Source organism: Gavialis gangeticus, unplaced genomic scaffold (genome assembly GCF_001723915.1).
Source record: "Gavialis gangeticus isolate Ggan-Ray unplaced genomic scaffold, GavGan_comp1, whole genome shotgun sequence".
Taxonomy (NCBI): Eukaryota; Metazoa; Chordata; order Crocodylia; family Gavialidae; genus Gavialis; species Gavialis gangeticus.
In genome coordinates this window covers 98,592,478-98,604,037 of record NW_017729032.1, presented here as the reverse complement: position 1 = coordinate 98,604,037, position 11,560 = coordinate 98,592,478, and the positions used below count along the sequence as shown (strand labels likewise).

Below are 11,560 nucleotides of genomic sequence, written 5' to 3'. Positions count from 1 at the left end.
CGGACTTGAAGATCTACAAGGTCCCTTCCGACCCTACTTCTATGATTCTATGATGATTCTATGATTATATGACCTGCCCCTAATGAACCCATGTTGGTTGCCCCTAAGTATAATCTCCCCTGCTGGTCCCTCACAGATGTGCTCCTGAATAATTTTCTCAAAGAGCTTCCCCAGGACCGAGGTAAGACTAAAGGGCCTATCGTATCCCGGGTCCTCCTTCCTCCCCTTTTTGAAAATGGGGATCACATTGACACTTTTCCAGTTCTCTGGCACCTGGCCAGAGCACCACAAGTGCTCATAAAGCCATGCCAGGGGTCCCACAATAACCTCTGCCAATTCCCTCAGCACCCTGGGGTGGCGATCATCTGGACCTGCTGATTTGAACACGTCCAGCCCTACCAGAAGTTCCCTGACTAGGTCCTCTGTGACCCTAGGCCTGGCTGTGCCTCCCCTGAGTCCGTCTGGAATCCCGGTGGGGGGGGATGTCCCAGTCCCTGCTCAGAAAAATGGAGGCAAAGAATTTGTTAAAGAGATCAGCTTTGTCATCTGGTGCAACCACCAGATTGCCAAGCGTGTCCTGTAGGGGCCCCACATTACCCAGTGCTTTCTTTTTACTCCCTATGTATTTAAAAAAGCACTTCTTGTTATCTTTGATCCTGGTTGCTAGTCCTAGTTCTGCCTCTGCCTTAGCCTTCCTAACAGCCCCGCTACAGTCTCGAGCAACGGAGGTATAATCCTCCTTGGTGACGGCCCCTCCCTCCCATCAGGTGTACGCCTCCTTTTTAGCTTTCAGACATTCTTGAATGCCTTTGGTGAGCCATGGGAGCTTTTGAACACTCTTGCCTCCTTTGACTCGCATTGGGACTGTCACCCTTCGGGCACAGAGGATCGTCTCCTTAAGGAACAATGACTCATCTCGGACTCCCAACTCCCCTACTCTCCAGGACCTCAGTTCCTCCCCGACTAATCTTCTTAGCTCATTGAAATTGGCCCTTCTGAAGTCAAGGTCTGCTGCCTTGCTGCAGGCTGTTGACACCCTGTACTGGATGGTGAATTCCAGTAGGTGGTGATCGCTATCGCCCAGGTGGTTGAGAACCTGCAGTCCCCTCACCAGGTTGTTGCCTGTGGCCAGGACCAGGTCCAGCAAGGCATTTCCCCTGGTGGGACTGTGTACCTCCTGGACTAGGTGGATGTCCTGTATCTCGGCTAGGAACCTACATGAGTGGTCAGACCTGGCTGACTGCTCCTGCCAGCAGATATCCAGGTAGTTTAGGTCACCCATGATGATCAGGTCCCTTGACCTAACTGCCTCCACAAGCTGACCTGAGAATTCCTGGTCCAGCTCTTCCCCCTGGTTAGGTGGTTAATAGTAGACAGCCACCATTTAGTCCCTTTCCCCTCGACCCCCTTGTATTCCAACCGAAAGCACTCAGTCTGCCCCTCCTCTGACCCTGTGCTGTTTGTTTAGGACAAGTATTGCTCTTTGATGTAGAGCACCACATCCCCAGCTTTCCTCCCCATTCTATCCCGTCTGAACAGTCTGTAGCCCTTGATGTTTACCACTCAATCATGGATTGAATCCCACCAGGTTTCAGTGAGCCCCACTGTGTCTGGGATTGTGTTAGCTAGCAGGAGGGCAAGTTCCTCCTGCTTGTTCCCCATACTACGAACATTAGTGTAGAGGCATTTAAGGCCTCCTAAGGGTACATGCACCTCCCTGCTGATCCCAGGTCTATCCAGACCCCTGTCACTATCTGGGTACTTCTTGTGTTCGTCACCTGTCTTGGCTGGGAAGTGTCCTTGTGTCCCCCCACTGTGGCCCCATCCCTCAGCAAAGCTAGCTTAAAGCACACCCGAGCATTTCCCCTGCATGAAAATGTGGGTTGTTGTCAAGCAACCTGAGGGCTGCCTGGTGGCACCAACTCCGAAGGCGCCGGTTGACCACTCTGATGCAGGCCTCGTGGCTCCGTCTGCATCTACTTACTGGCAGAATAGAGAAGAATACCACCTGCACCTCTGTCTCCTTGAGCTTGGCCCCCAGGGCCTCGTAGTCCTTCATGATGTGGTCTGGACTGCTCCCCGCCACATCATTTGTTCCCATGTGGATTAGGACCATGGAGTACTGGTCTGAGGGTCAAATGAGGTCCAGGATCATGCCTGTAACATCCTGAATCTGAGCCCCAGGCAGGCAGCAGACCTCATGTGCCATGGGGTCAGGTTGGCTGATGGGACCCTCTGTTCCCCTGAGGATGGAGTCTCCGATGACAAGGACTTGGCGTTTCTTCCTCATTGTGTTCCGTCCTTGCTCAGACTGTGCTGTGTGTAGAGTGGCACCATCCCCCCGCAGAGGCATCCACTTTGACCTTCTCCTCCAAGGCTGCCAAGGCCTAGAATCTGTTCCCCAGTTGTACCTGGGGAGCCACCACCATGCTAGCCTGAGCAGCCCTGGTTCTGGTGGTCACCTCCTGTCATTCCTCTGTTGTGTGTCCTTCCCAGGAGGTCTGTCTGCTGGAAGACTAATCCTGCAGAGAATGGAAATATGTGTCAATTTTGTCCACCGCAGCCCCGATTCCTTGTAGCCTGCTCACCTCAGCCTGAAGTTTCCTCACCTGCTCCTCTAGGGCCCGAAGTTGGGCACAAGAGGGACAGGCAAGGGAGCCTCCAGACCCTTCCTCCACCCACGGCCTCCCGGTCCCCACCAGGCAGCTCCCACAGACAGGGGGGCAGGGGGCCACCTATCCCACCATAGGCTCTATCTGGATGGAGGCCTCAGAGGAGCCCAGGGTAGGTGGCACCATTGGGGCAGGGTCTCCAGTGGCTGCCCTCTGTGTCCTTACCACTGAGGCGTGGTCCCTAGCAGCTGCTCCCCGTGTTCTTACCATGTCCGTGGAGCTGTGAGTCTTCCTCTCTCTCTTGCTGGAGACTCCTTCCTGGCTCCTGCTGCATGCCCACCTTGTACAAATGCCAGCGCAAACGCCGGCGAGCCTTTACAGAGCCCGCCTGTTTGCGCACTCTGTTTGTGCACAGCTTAGGACCGCAGCTCCCTGCTGGCTCAGTTAAGAGGGATCCAGGGGGCTCCCCCTCCGGATCCTCTACAGCTGTGCCAGCTTCCGTGCCCCACTTACCTTTAAAGGATCTGTCTCCGCTGCCTCTGCCACCGCTGGTAAGTACAGGGGGCACACGTGTTCTGGAGGCTTGATCAAACAGTGGCTTGTAAGGGCCATGGTTTGAATTACCCACGCTCGCCCAGCAGCCAATCAGGCTGCTGTGGCCTGGCTCTGCCAATCAGGCTGCTCCGGGCTTCCCTGGCACAGCCTGCTGGCAGCCCAGATCCCTGTGTCACCCTCCTGCAGGGAGAGGCCTGGTTCCTGGGGTGGCTGCAGCTGCTGCCCCAGGGATCAGCCTCTGGACAGTCCCCCCTCACCCAGGGGGAAGTCCCCCCACTAGCCAGTTGCCTGCCTACACCCCACAGAGCACACCTGTTTGCACGCTCTGTTCGTGCATGGCTTGAGAGTGCGGCTTCCTGCCGGCTCAGTTAAGAGGGATCTGGGAGGCTCCCCCTCCGGATCCTCTACAGCTGTGCCGGCTTTACCTTTAGAGGATCCACCACTGCTGTCTCTGCTGCCACTGGTAAGTACAGGGGGCACATGTGTGCTGGAGGCACACGTGCGCCCACTCCGGACTCAAGCCCCAATTTGGATGCACTGGATGTGTTTAAGTCAGCAGGCCTGGATGAGCTGCATCCAACGGTACTGAAAGAATTGGCCAGTGTCATAGCAGAACCACTGGCATGGCTGTTTGAGCACTTGTGGTGCTTGGGTCAGGTCCTGGAGGACTGGAAAAGGGCCAATGTGGTCCCTGTTTTCAAGAAAGGAAGGAAGGAGGATCCAAGTAATTATAGGCCAGTTAGTTTTACCTTGATCCTTGGAAAAGTCTTTGAAAAAATGATAAAGGTTCCTATTTGTGAGAGTCCAGTGGGAAAAATAACGCAGCAGGGCAACCAGCATGGGTTCATAGCACATACACCATGCCTGACTGATCTGGTTTCCTTTTATGACCAGGTCACAGAACGCCAAGACGCAAGAGTAGAAGTGGATATCATTTACTTGGATTTTAGGAAGGCCTTCAATCTGGTATCTCACCCTATTCTCATAAATAAATGAAGAGGCTGTGACTTAGATGTTTACACAGTCCGGTGGGTGGCAAATTGGCTTGGGGGTCACACTCAGGTGGTGGTGGACAGGTCAGTATCAACCTGGAAGGATGTGAGCAGTGGGGTCCCACAGGGCTCGGTCCTCAGACCTGTACTCTTCAATGTCTTCATGAGTGACTTGGATGTGGGAGTAAGGTGTACTCTGTCCAAGTTTGTGGATGATACTAAATTGTGGGGTGAAGTGAACACACCAGAGGGTAGGGAATGACTGCAAGTGGACCTGGACAGGTTGGAAGAGTGGGCTGAAAACAATTGGATGCAGTTCAACAAGGAAAAATGCAGAGTGCTGCATCTAGGGCATAAATATATCCAGCACACTTACCAGCTGGGGAAAGACCCTTTCAGCAGCACAGATCTCAGAGTCATAGTGGACTCCAAGATAAACATGAGTCATCAGTGCAACAAAATCATCAGCAAAGCTAACTGCACTTTATCATACATTAGCAGAGGCATGACGAATAGATGCAAAGAGGTGATACTGCCCCTACCTCCAAGGTATCATGCAGGTTCAGCTGAAAGCTGCCTGGCCTTGGTGCAGCTAGGTCCGCAGGAGCTGGAATTAGGTTACTAGTCTTATCAATCTCAAGATCAAGGAATCCTTATTTTATGCTTTCAATATTTTGGAGATTTGCAGTGCTCTATAATTGCAAAACTATATACATTGTGTAATAATATATCATCTGTATTTTGCTTTCAAAGACGTGTGTTTCTCTAAACACTAGGACAATTAACTGCGTTTAGGTTAATCACATACTGCAATCCTGTTAATTAAAATGTTATGATTGTTTTGGATCCTCCTTATTTTTCCTCAACCGTTTTTAAAGTATAACTCATGACCAGGATATGTTAATATTGCTGGAAATACATTTGTTTATGTAAACTACAATCTATTGCAGTTATTATTGCATTTGTTGCATGCACATTTTGTCTCTGTGTCCAAAATAAGAAAGATATGATGGCGTTAGGCAATCTGCCTGCATGACTGTGAAAGGAAAATAATTAATCATGAACGATGGGGCTAAGTTTATATATACTTTGTAAACATTATATTTAGGTTCTTATAAGGTGCCAATTGTCATGGTAGAAGTAAAAGATTAATTGTTTTATTCAACTTACTATTGTACAGTGTTATTATCCCTACTTCAAGAGTTAGTATATAAAGTCCAAAGTGATAAAAAAAGCTGAAGGTCTAAACTTCAAAAGCAACAAATTAATAAATATATGGCATGTATTTTGACAGTTTTCATATTAATTTCATAGATTTCATAGACATTAGGGCTGGAAGGGACCTAAGAAGATCATCGAGTCCAGCCCCACGTCTGAAGGGCAGGAAGTCAGCTGGGGTCATAGGATCCCAGCAAGATAAGCATCCAGTTTACTCCTGAAGCTGTTCAATGTAGGTGCTTGAACTACCTCCGATGGCAGGCTGTTCCAGACCTTGGGGGCTTGGACAGTAAAGAAATTCTTCCTTATGTCCAGCCTGAAACGGTCTTGCAGTAGTTTATAACCATTCGACCTCGTCATCCCTTGGGCGCTCTGGTGGACAAACGTTCCCCCAGAATTTAAGTAAGTTTTAAGGGTATTTGAATGAGAAGAGAGTTGGAAATGGTTGGACTAGGAGAATGAGAGTTAACAAGTGTAGAAGGTCAGCATGGAAGAAAGCTTAACAAGAAGAGTCAGAAAAGTTCAAGTAGAACTTAGGTATGGGAGGCTTTGAGGGTGGTATGCAGGAGGAAATAAAGTGAAAATATGGACAAAGAACTTTTTCTTGTACAGAGATCTGACGCTAAGGATGAAAAATTCTAATAAGAAATAAATGCAGGATGAAACAAATGAATTCAAGGAATAAGAGGATATTGTTGGAGTGGTAGAAGTAGATGGTATAAAAGAGACTGCTTTAGAATGTAATAGGGTAAAATGGGCAAGGCAGCTTTCAGGTCTGCTTCCTACAGTGTTTGGGATTTAGCCCCACACAACCTACTGGGTCCCCAGTTCGGGTAGACTTCTAAGCTGCGTGCCCCTATAGCCCCCTGTGGCTTCCAGTCTACCCTGTACAGCCACATCCAGTCCTCTGGTTTAAACTAAAACAAAAAATGCAAGCAACTGCTTCAAACTCAAATGTATTTTAGTACAGCTATAATCTATTCACTGCCTTCATGGAGTTCGCCTCCCATAAACTATAACTCCGAAGGCTAGGCCAGCTTCTCACCCTCATGCATAGCTTCTGTTCCTCTGGGCACTGCTTCTTACAGTCTGCTTCCCTACGGAAGTTCCTCTCCCTGAAGCCTTCAGGGTTTGATTGCCTGCTTGGGCTTAGGGCCTGGCCTCATTGACCTGGGAGTCCCACCTCCTTCCAATCACTTACCTTTCCCTTCCCCATGCACAGGAGGTTTCATTCTCTTAATTAAGGATCAGGCTGTGCTCCTGCTGCTCTCTCCTCTTAAAGTGTCAGGAGCCCCTGGCTCCATGGCATGGGATCCCTCTCGACTCAATGCTTCAATCCCCATTCTCCTATTAAACATTTTCTCATGATCCTCTCCTGGATGTCATCTGCCAGAGCTCCTGCTTTCCTGTGGACTGCCTTGGCACAGGCTTCGGGTGTACTGACTGAGTCTTCCTCCCCCTCCCTCGGGTCCAGTTTAAGTGATCAGAAACTGGTTTGAATCTATAACAGAACAGACATTCAGTGCACATAAACCAATTTCAAAATGGCTAAAACCGGTTTGAGATAAACCCGGCTGAATGTAGTGTCAGACTTAACTGATTTGACTAAACTGGTTTATGCAGTGCCTGTCCCAGACTCCTTGCTGGTTTAAAATAAACCAGAGACCCCCAGCATCCCAGCATGCTCTCTGGGCTGAGAGGGGCTCTTTGCTCTAGCCCAGCCAGGCTGCCCTGCCATTTCTGCTCCCCAGCCCAAGCAAGGACAGGCAAGGGTGGGGGTCTGGCCAGAAAGGGGTTTAATACCCCCTTCCCTGTGCCACCAGCAGGGACCTGAGCAGGGTCTGCTGGTTGCTCCCTCCTCCTTCTGTAGCACCGGGCACCATGGCCCCTGAGGCAGAGCGGGGCAGGGAGGAGAGTTAGTCTCCCCTGTACCCCCACTGGCAGCCAGGTCTGCCTGCTGTCACTGCAGTATTCATCCCTGCCCTGAATAGGACCCGCAGCTGATCTCCCGCCGGAGGCCAGAGGAAGAAGGAATAACCCCTGTCCCTGCCCTCCCCAGGTGCCCTGCCTGGCCATGCCCCCACAGCACCGCTATGCTCCACAGCAGTTGTGCTGGCCCTACAGTGTGGCCCCCTGCTGGGAAGGGGCTCGCAGTCTGGGAAGCCATGATGGGCTGTTGCCAATCACCTCACTCACTGCAGTGTGCTCCCTAGGCCAGCTCCCTGGACTGTGTGCAAGGGGTGCGGTACCAGGTCCACCCTGCACACTGCATAGGGCATGAGTGGCTGGGGTTGGCACACAGGGTTGGTCCAGCAACTTATGGACCCCACTGGCCTGTAGGCCATATGCTTGATATCCCTGATGTATAGTAATTGTGTATGTGTGTGTATACACACACACACACAAACATATTATGGTAGGACTGAGCCCTAGGGGAGGAAGTGTTACCCCCTCATGACCACATGGCTCCTGCCCTGCTCTGACTCCTCAAGTACGCTCCCTTGTCTGTTATCTGGCACACTTGGATGGAGTTATTTTGATGGAGTTATATGGCCTTCTTATGCCTCTACAGCCATGTCTGTGCCTCGCAGATGTTATTCTAGATTCATACACCATTTGTACAGGTCCTCTGGCTGGGCTTTTGGGACTTAGCCTTGTCTGGCCCTTAGCCCATCTTGCTCTGCTTGGGCCCTTGCCCCTGGCCTGCATGGCTGAAGCCTACCCCTGATAGGGCTGAAAATCTGGAATGCCTCTCAGGCACCCCTGTGTGGTCTCTTGTCCTCCCTTTCAGCCACACTCTGGTCCTCCAGGTCTTAATCCGAACACAAATGCAAACCCACAAGCAGTGTAACAACAACAACAAAAATCTTACACTCTTGGTCAATAACTTCCTCACATATTATAAGTCCCTTTTAGCAATATACCTGCATCTCTCGGGAATATCCTGAGCGCCGGTAAATCCCTTTCTGCATCCCTCCTGCTCTAGAGCTCCTCTCTCTGCTGCTTGCAAGGCCAGACTGCCAGACTGTCCTCAGGAGGGTTTTCTTTCCTGGTCTTCTCTGATAAACCCCAGGGTGAGGACTTTATCTCTTATGGGGGAGCTCTCGTCTTTTCTGGTGGGGAGAGAGGGGGAGGCTCAGCCCCCCGTGACCCCTCCCATAATGTGACCCCTGCCTCTGTTATGTAGGTAGAAGAGAGACATGCAGGATGAAAGGGCTGCTCTGCCATCCCTTTCATCACTCGTGCCAATCCCAAAGTCATAAGGATTGCTATGGACATGGAAAGTGCCCTCTGATAGTGCAAAACAAAGTGAACAGAACACCATGCGATGCTAAGAAAAGCATTTCAAATACTTGTGGCCTCACCCTGAACAGTAAAGACTTCAGTAGGAGTTGCCATGACTCCACATTGGTCAGGATCAGGCTTTCAGAGTAGAGATGCTGTCCACCATTGAGAAGCTTATCATCGGAGATCCTGGTTTTCTCTGGAAAAAAAATCATCCTCAATTTTTGGATTAAAAAAGGAATCTTTTTCCATGATCAAAATGATACACCGCTATATATAGACTAGCTAATTGCCGATCAAGAATAACATGGGAGAGGGGAAGCGGGTGGGTATGGAGTGCTGCCACCCACCACCCTGTGCTGCCCCCCAGGACAAGCGGGAAAAAGCTTGCACATGCTGCTGCCACCCACTGCCCTGTGCTGCCGCTGCTCTGCATCCAGCCACGTGCCACCCACTCCCTGCCTGCTCTGCATCTGGCCCCACGCCCCACTCCCTCACCCCAGGGCAGTGGGTGGCCACCACCATTCTTGACGCAGCACTAACTGGAGCCCTGCACTGCCAGGAGCCACGCCCCCCAGGAGCCTTACGAAACACAGGCAGACACACAGACTAAGCCTTTTATATGTATAGATAATATTTTAGTGGTGTTCCATTTTAATCACGGAAAAAGGTGGATTTGGAGTTACCTTTCTTAATCTGAAAATTGGGGATTTTTTTATCAGAGAAAACCAGGATCCCTGGTCCTCAGGCACTGGTCTTATGTACCTAAAAAGCCCTGCCCCTTCCTGTCAGATGGTTTTCCAGTTGTCCACAGGGGTTTCCATTTTGGCCTGAGGGCTGACCTGCCCTTCTCGGTGGTGGCTTAGCTGAGCTGCTTGTAGCTCTTTTGCTCCTAGGCAACCTGGATGTCCACCCCCTGTGCGTATTACTTTTTGCAGCTAGCTCCTGGGGTAGTCACCGCCCCCCCAGGGGTAGCCCCTATCCTGTTATGAGCCTGTCTGCTTTCTGATGGCTAGTCCTCTGGTAGTTAGCTTAGCTTAGCCTGCCTTCTGGTTCCCTGCTACACACACACATATATATACATATGCATATACATGAGATGGCTGTGTAAGATCCTGAAAATAAAGACAGAATACAAAACACAACAGTGCTGGAGTGCACAGGACTGACACACTTAAAAACCACTATAAAAAAGAAGAGGTTGAGATTGGCCATGTCAGGAGAACTGGAGAAGACCGTAACCCCAAGAATATTTTGTATAATGAGATTTGAGATGGCTCTAGACAGCAGAGTTGCCCTGTATGGCAGTACCATGACCTGTGCAAAAATATGAAGTTGTTCAACATGAACATAAAAAGCTGGGAGGATCGTGCAGAATCCTGTCCAATCTGGAGGGAACATGTGGCACTGGGTGCAGCTCAACATGAACCAGCTTTGATTCAGAGGATAGAAGCAAAGTGAGAAAGAAGAAAGCAGCATGCTGACTCCAACTCAGGCAACATGCTGATCTGTGAAACTTGTAGCCAGCTGCGTTGCTCTCCAATTGGGCTTGTCAGCCACAAGCAGATTCATCTGGCAGCTGACTAGACCTCTTACTTGCACATCATGATCCAGAGGATCAACAGTTGCCTACTACATGTGTATAAATACATATATATATACACGCATATACACACACACATATGTGTGTGTGTGTAAATGTATATATACACATATATGCATATACACACATATATGCATATGCATGCGTATATATGTGTGTCTATATATATACACATTATGTATATTTAATAGATTTCATAGACATTAGGGCTGGAAGGGACCTTGCAAGATCATCGGATCCAGCCCCCTGCGTGCGCGCGCACACACACACACACACACACACACACACACACACAGGTGTAGGTATATATACACACATATTAGGGCTGCGCAAAACAGCACCGTTTCGTTTGACTTCCGTTTTGCTGTTTCGATGGGACAGTGTTTTGTTTCAAGTTCTGATTCATTTAGAAAGCACTGTTCTGTTTCATTTTGTCAAAACTTCGCTGTTTTGACGCTGTTTCAACGTTTTGCCCATAGGCTATAATGAGGAAGCATGAAACTACCTATAACTTTGTCATTTCTTGTCCAATTCAGATGAACCTTGCAGAGATGGTAACCCCTTCTAAGGCCATGAAGCCTGCCAGCCTTCAAGGAAATAGATGCTGGGGTTTCTGGGAAAATGCACCTCAAAGTATTGAAAGCAAAACTCATGTCACTTGTAAGTATGAAGGCACAGCGGGGTGAAAACTGCAGGGAGGGTAGCCCTTGCTGAGGCCATGAAGCCTGCCATGTTTCAAGGAGAGAGGTGCAGGGGTTTTTGGAAAACTGCATCTCAAGCTGCTGACAAGCAAATCTCGTGACATGGGTGACACACTGGGTGAGGGGCCTCTACACAACACGGTAGCGTGCCCCAATGAGGACTCCTCCCCTACAGCCTCAGTCCAGTTCACCACTTTAAATGACAACAGGTAATAAAATAACTTAGTGAGTACTAGCACAGTAGCATCAGCAGCATCTCAGGCAGCCAAACTGTGACAAAGCTTTTCTTTCCTCTCCTCCAGGATCTTCTTCTTCAGCGTGTGTGCTAAGACGTGCCCTCACTGTGTGACTGTGTGTGTGTTAAGGCATGCCTTTACTGTGTCCTTCTCCCCTCTTCCCCGCCCCTCTCCTTACTTTCTGTTTCCCTGCAGGAAATCCCAGCTTCAGCTTCGAACTTGAAACCTTTTGAAACTTTTGAAATATTTCAACTGCCTCATTTAGTTTCAAGGCTGCTTGGAAGCCATTCGTTTCATTTTGATGTTGCTGTTTCGAGCTCAAAATGAGTCGGAACAGCACTGAAATGAAACAGCTGGT

The 11,560-nt window shown here is 49.7% G+C and overlaps 1 long non-coding RNA gene across 1 annotated transcript; it reads left to right on the top strand.

Moving 5' to 3' along the window:
- The first annotated feature begins 406 nt into the window (after positions 1–406).
- LOC109302387 lies at positions 407–11,176 on the top strand. The gene is made up of 3 exons (XR_002098733.1): positions 407–417; positions 2,121–2,125; positions 11,090–11,176. It is a non-coding gene; the product is annotated as an uncharacterized LOC109302387 (long non-coding RNA).
- Positions 11,177–11,560: the final 384 nt, after the last annotated feature.